This window comes from Anthonomus grandis, chromosome 10 (genome assembly GCF_022605725.1).
Source record: "Anthonomus grandis grandis chromosome 10, icAntGran1.3, whole genome shotgun sequence".
Taxonomy (NCBI): Eukaryota; Metazoa; Arthropoda; class Insecta; order Coleoptera; family Curculionidae; genus Anthonomus; species Anthonomus grandis.
This window is the reverse complement of record NC_065555.1, coordinates 14,066,160-14,074,022: the sequence shown is the minus strand read 5'-3', so window position 1 is coordinate 14,074,022 and position 7,863 is coordinate 14,066,160.

Sequence of the window (7,863 nt, the reverse complement as noted above, 5' to 3'; positions counted from 1 at the left end):
GCAAAATACAGCCATGACAATTTATTTTAACTTTTTTTTAAATTTATTTTCTGTCTTAAGCCACACAAGTAATTTATGCAAATGTTAATTTAACTGCAAAATCTTAATTTTAACATTTAAAACACTTTTTGTTTTTTAGGGATGCACGGTATCATATAATCTTATCTATTTTAATTTAAATTATTGCACATTATAGTACTCTGGGTAATATACAGTACAAAATAGTATTAGCACTTACTTAAACTATTTAAATATTTTTTTTTAAACTTGTCGTGCAAAAATATTTATAGATCTCTATTACTAATAATTTTGCGTTTAAATTAGGTTAAATTAGGAAATGTCTGTTAAAAGAACTATTGTTATATTTTTAAACAATGCATGATATTTTTTAGAATACAATATATATTTTTTATTATAGTTTTATTTACTTTATTGGTTTACATGCGTTTTAAGAAAAAGTTTATAATTCGGAAAAATATAAATAAACGAACCAAAAATATGCATAACTTAAATGGATACGTATCCCAATTTCGCTTTTAATATAGGAAAAAAGCGGTACTGATTTGCCTGTTGTACGTAGGTAAGGTTAAAAGTTCTTTTCTTTTATGGTCTGGGAAAGTTATGATTGATAAGCTGTGTATTCATAATTAAAAGTTTCAAAACCAAGAATCAACAAATAAAAGTAGATCATTATCATGTAATTTAGATAAGGCCGAAGGTGAATTAAAAAATCACTTATGGCACCAAAATCACAATCCAAAATTCGATTACCTTTTTCAAACATTTAAAGATATAATTTAAAGCCATTTAAGTTTCTAGGACATATAATATGGTCACTTAAAATATCTGTCTTGAACCCCAATATAATTCCTGCAATTATTTTAATTTTAACATTTAGATTAAAATAAAATATCTTAAACTTCTTATTCATGCAAGGTATTATATTCTTTTTATTTTAAGAATTTCTCTATTTAAATTACTACACACACTAAAGTTTTATTAACTTCATTGGTTTGTAAGCGTTTTAAAACATTTAAATTTGAACAAAATGGGAATAGATCTAATAAAAATAGGTATATCTTAAATGAATACGATATTTATTTTCTCGTTTTATATAAGAAAAAAGCTGTACTGATTTTCTATCTTACTAGTGTTAAAAATTATGTTTAATGACTATTTTAAAGAAGCATATAAAATATCATAAAATAAAAGAATAAAAATAATTAATACAAAATTTAAAAATAGGAACGCATAATTAATGTGTTTGGATGTTAGGATCGAAACTCTAAACGAATTAAATTATTTATAGTTAAAGAAAAAAAAGTTCAAAATCTTGAATGATATTTAACATGGAAATATTGAAATATGGACACTAAAGCTTTAACGTTTTTGGGTTTAAACTGGAAAAATGTTACCTCTAAAGTACGTAAAATCCAGATTCAAAAAGTTAACTTACCTAAGAAATAAAAGTTCCATTATTGCATCAAATTGTAAATATAAAATTCGACTAGTTTTTTTGAACCTTATAAAGATTTAAGTTAAAGTCATTTAAGAATAGGATCATCTGCTTATCCTGAATTCTTTTTATGGATATTGAAAATATTTATCATGAAAAAGAGAGATTAGTATCTTATAGTTAAAACAAATGTTTTGATTTTTTAAAGATTACGTTGATTATTTTGATAGTTTTGATTAAGAATGAACTTAGTTAAAATAATTTAATAAATAAACATAAAAAATTGCATGTTTCACCCATATCTTTGGTAGATTTTGCAAGAGTATATTAAGTTCTTGGGTGCAAGTAGCATGCTTAATCTATAAAAATTGTAAAGTTTTTAACATTAATTAAACTTTATAAAGCTGACAAAACAATACGCCCACCGTGGATCTTTTACGGTAAAATCACACAGCGATTTTTTTTCAGCCGGCCAATGGAATAAGCTTTTTTAAATACGTCTATAAATCAGCTTGATTTGATTCTGGTCAGTTCCGCCCTTTTGCACAAGAAGATTTATGGGCATTTTTATATAGGTTTTAGAGTAATATATCGTGGCACTTTTCATGTTAGTTGTGCCTTTCGGTGCACATATAAAATACAGCCGACAATAGGCCGGAGCTGGTGATGCGCCATAAATAAAAATGTTTTAGTTTATTTAAAAAAAAAACGACAACATGGTTTTTGCATTTGGTGGATTAAAGTACAAATTAAAACAGTTTTTTTTAACATCCTGGCTATGATTGGACAATTTATGGCAGTACAATAAAAATAGATGATTTAGACACAAATAAATAAAATATGAATTAATTGAATGACAAGAAACTTGAAATTTTAATTATTTAAATACATTAAATCTGTCTTAATTTAATTTTATGTAAATAGTTGTTTATGTGTCTTTTCTTACGATTTTCTTGTCAAATTAATTTTTAATTTAAAGAAAAAGGTGAAGCCTCAGAATTAGTAGTAAGAAAACGTGCCTCAAAGCCATTTAGGTTATGCATTTATTATGGGGTTAAAGCGCTATACTATTATATTCTTTAAAGTATTTCGTATTACCAGTCACGTTTCCAAAGTATTTTTCAATTTTACACTAGTGATGAAAACATTAAATTAAAAGACAGTTTTATTACTAAACAAAATTCTTTATTTTACTCTCGAAACGTGTTTTGCTAACGATGTTAACATCTTTAGGAAAAGGTTAAAACTATTTTAATCTTCTCTTCTTAAAAAAGTTTTAGCAGTTCTCCCGAAGATGCTAACATCGTTAGCGAAAGACGTGTCCAGAGTCAAATAAAGAGTTTGGTTAGTGATAAAACTGTCTCGTAATTTAAGTATAACAGCAAGGTTCCAACCATAGGATTATTCTACAACAAATTTATTTTATAAAAAAATAAAGACAAAGGGGCATATTACGCCAATCACCGGTGTTTCGGTACGTGTCCGAGCATCATCAGATTTAAAAATATAGTAAAACATCACAAACGAAGCCTAATCAAATATATATAAATTGATTGTACAATATAGGGGGCGCTGTCTGCGACATCTTTTTCTCTTTCATAAGGTCATAACTTTTTTGTGCTTAACTGTATTTAAGTTTTTATTGAAAATAATACTTTTTTCATATTTTTTACGTAAAAAAGGTATACTACTTTCGGGTCGCTCAGAGTCGCCGTTTTCGAGATATCTGCCTTCAAATTATTTAGTACAGCAGCTCAAGCAAGCATAATGTCTTATTACTCTTAATCAATCATTTTTTACATCATAAATAATGTTTTAGTATAAGTCATTGAGAATAATGCAGACAAAAATTGGATTATCATTTAATTAACTTTATTTAAAATAACTATGACACTAGAAAATCTATTGAAAGAAAATAACATTAACAAAAACAAACTTAACTATGCGACTGATAACTTTTCCATTTTGAAACTGTGACGAGACTTAGTAAAAAAATAAATCTGCTTTTGACAAAAACTGTTCAAAGTGTCTACCATTCACTTCAATACATTTAACAGTTCTTTTGTTGAAAGATCTCCTAATTTTAAAAAATAATTGTTTGTTTCGTAGCTTTTGTGCAGCATATAAAATTCTCTGCCATAGTTCTTCTCTGGAATTCACTATTTCTTTGTAAATGAGCGACTTCATATAGCCCCATACACAAAAATCCAGCGGGTTAAAATCGGGACTTCGCGCCGGCCATGGCCTCTGGCTCCCACGACCTATCCAGCGATTAGGAAAACGGTTGTTCAGGTACTCTCTGACAGCTCTAGAGAAGTTCGAAAGGGCCCAATAAATGATTATCGATTATACCACACCATACATTAATTTTGAATTCATGTTGGAAATGACGTTCGTGTACTGAATGTGGATTGTGATGCCCATGTGTGTTTATTTTTAAAATTAAAAATGCCTCTACGTGTAAACGTTGCTTAATCAGTAAATAACATCTTATTCACAAACATGGGGTCGTCATTTATTTGGGCACGGCAAAAACGGGCAAATTCTATCCTGGGCGCAAAATCATTTTCTAATAAATTTTGCACAGGAGTGAAATGATACGGATAAAGACCCTCTTCGTGAAATATTTTACAAATGGATGACTTGCCTACTCCAGTTGCCGCAGCAGCATGTCTTGCACTTATTTCCGGATTTTCAGCCACGCGGACCAGAATTTCTTCTTCTTGTTCTGGAGTCATAAACTTCGGGCGCCCTGCGGAATTCCGTTTAGGACGAAATGTACCTAAATGTAAAGATTTTTGAAGATCTTGAAATCAGATTGTCTTCGATTTGGATAGAGTTCTGAATATCGTCTATAGGCTTCACGTCCATTAAAATTTGCCTGCGCATATACACACAACATATCCCTCATTTTGGCATTTGAAAAAAGATTGTGCCTCGGCATTGTTTCTCAACTTACGAAAAATTTAAAAATTCAACAAAACAGTAAACTGGATGCAAAATCACAGAAAACACTAATTAAATATTTTCTGATAACTTTAAACTAATCAACAAACAACAACAACATGGCGGTTTCCTAACAACTGCGTCTCTAAAGTTCATTTGCTTTCTCATAGCTTACTTTAAAAAAGCGAATTATTTCCCGATTATATTAATTATTTAGCCGGGATCGAGTGCATGGTGCACTAAATAATTTAAATACAAATATCTCCAAAACGGTAACTCTGAGCGACTTCAACTTAGTATACCTTTTTTACGTAAAAAAATATGAAAAAAGTATTATTTTCAATAAAAACTTAAATACAGTTAAGCACAAAAAATTTATGACCTTACGAAAGAGAAAAAGATGTCGCAGACAGCGCCTACATTGTACACTCAATTTGTTAAAAAAATGAATTTCTCGACCTAAAAAATCCTTAACTACAAATTTTTGTGAAAAAAAGTTAACTTTTGTTAAAGTTATTGGGGAAAAACAATAAACAAAGTTTTAAGTTTAACACCCTGTATCTCAGTTAATATCAACTTTTGGATATAGATAAATATAGTTAAATCGTAATATTTTTACATTTATATATTTATTATTATTACATTCTATTACGTCAATTTTTACTTTAATTTTAAATTTGATGATGCCCTGATATAGGGCGAAATTCTTGTAATCAACTTGATACATCCTTTAATTTGTGACTTTAACTTACTGTTCTTATTTTGTTTTGTAGTTTATTTTTTTAAATACTTAGAGAACATGTTCTACTTCAGCCAAATTAATACAGAAAAAATGGCTTTCTAAAATTTGTCCTTCTTAGCTTTTAAATAATACATTTTATAATGCATTTGTTTTTTTTTACTCATATTTATCTTATTTTATATATTTTAGCATTATGGCTAAAAGAACACTGAAGTCAAACTAATAATAATTTTCTTCTATTAATATATTTAACATAATATTGCCATATAAAAATCAAACCTTATGTATACATTATTAAAAAAGTGTATGCGATGCCCATTTAAGTTATGCATTTATTTGGGAATTTAAGAATAATATTACTTGGTATTTTCATTGACGTTTCATTAACTTATTTTATAACCTTCAAAATATTATTTACGATTTTCAAATACAATAAATAAAATGTTGCCTTCGTTATAAAAAAAAATTATTTAGTATTTTAAGTAAAATATGACAATAACAAGAAAACAACAGTAATAAAAAATGGTACATAAAGGTAAAACTAGTTATTTAGTCTGCCCTATTTAGCTTTTACATAATGCATATTTTATATATATACAAATATATGTTATATAATATTTTCTTTCTTCTATTTGTATTATTCTATATATTCAGATATTTGAATAAAAATACATGTATTTTTGTTGTAAATTATCATTTTTAGATCTATAACATATAAGTTATATAAAATATGTAATAAAAAAATATAGAATATCAATAAACTATATTTGTAGTCACAAGCTTACCCTATTATATAAATAAGTAAAATACAAAATTCAACATTAAAGGTAAATGAAATGTTGGAAATGATTTTCTAGTTTATTTTAATATCATGTTCAAAAATGTTGGATACTTACTTAGTATGTTGTTAGTATATCCACAGAATCTATCAATTTCCAGAATCTAAATAAAAAATACCAAAATACCTAATATTCTAAACTGAAAACTGAACTGAAATTTATTGCTTTGTAATCAAGAGTAACCAGTTGATTTTTTATTTCTTTTTTAAATATTTCATAATTTGAAAGTCTATATTAAGATGTTTTAATTTAAATATGAATTTGATGTTTTCCAAATTTTAAAAATTTTAACAGAAATAATCAATAACTGAGTAAAAAACATTAAAACATTTTTTTGAGATGATTTTTTAGAATCAAATATTTTTCTTATCTAATAAAAAGTAAAAAAAGCATTTATAAAATATTAATTTTAAGATACTTTATTAATTTAAAGATACTAATTTCATTAAAGAAAGCTGGAAAACTGTTTTTAATAAATTAAGTTATTAAGCTAAAATTACATTTAAAAAAATAATTTAAATATAAATAAACAAATCTTTAAAATATAAGGGAATAAAGATAATTACAAATATTATGAATTTAGGTTTTTAAAATCAAAAGAAAACTAGTATTGGTGTGATTTTATAATTTTTTAATAAAAAAAAATTTTTAAATAATTATTATTATGAAAATTAAAGATCCTTTATATTTTAAAAATTAAACACTTAAATTATTTAAATTAAGGAACACCTTTAAATTTTATTTAAAATTTAAACTTTAATTGTGATTTTTAACTTAAATTATAAATGTGTTTCTTTCCTTTTAAATATTTCATATTATTAATTAAAAAAATAATAGCTATATAAATTTCGTGATGATCCCACCAATAGTACGGCTCTCTCGTAAATCTGACATGGAAAATGATCGTTACTTATTGGCTAGACTGAAAGATCCTTTACTCCTTAAATCTCTCAGACTTTACCTGGCACATCTACATGATCAACCGACGAGTTTTGATGGACAAACCAACACCAGCATTAAACTCATGCTTGCTGCTGAGGGACTACCGACCGATCTGGTCTCGCTACGAAAGCTGTACATCCGGTTCCACGAGGCCTATGGTATTGGATCCACGGAAGTTGAAGAGGACCTTTCTGCTTTAGGACCTATTTTTTGTCGGAGAAGCTTTTGCGGCCCCAAAAAATTAGGGAAAGCCAAAATAATTATTTTTCTAGTGGTTCGCCATCTAGCAAAAAATGTTTAGAATACCTGACGCGACCAGAGGATCAAGCACCCTCTTTAAAATTGGTTGATAGTAAGCTTATGATTTTTCTTTTAACTATTCAGTCCTTAAGACACAAAACTAACGATCTATTTTTATTGCTAGAAGAACTAAATTTCCCTGAAATAGTTGCTATTACTGAACATTGGTTAAATACTAATGAACTCATATATGTTAAAAATTACATCATCTTAGCTAGATACAATAGAACAAACATAACGCATGGAGGCACATTGATAATGTCCACTAATAGCGACTTTTCAGTAGTGACAAAGTTTGATACCTTATTATCTAAAAAATTGTTTGAATTTTCCATTGTTTATAATAATTCACATGATTTCTACATTGTTTGCCTATATAGAATACCCGACTCTGATATACAAAGTTTTAGCCAGAAACTACTAAGCTTGCTAGAATCCATGCCCTTAACAGGCAAACTAATTTTATGTGGCGACCTAAATATTGACTATTCCAGTATGTGTGCTGCCCAAGAATCACTTCAGTCTATATTCGAGTCAATGGGCTTGATAATGCACATAGATTCACCCACCAGAATAATTAAAAATAGCTCCACCACCATCGATTACGTAGTATCATCCTTTGCTCCAGAACTCTTAAA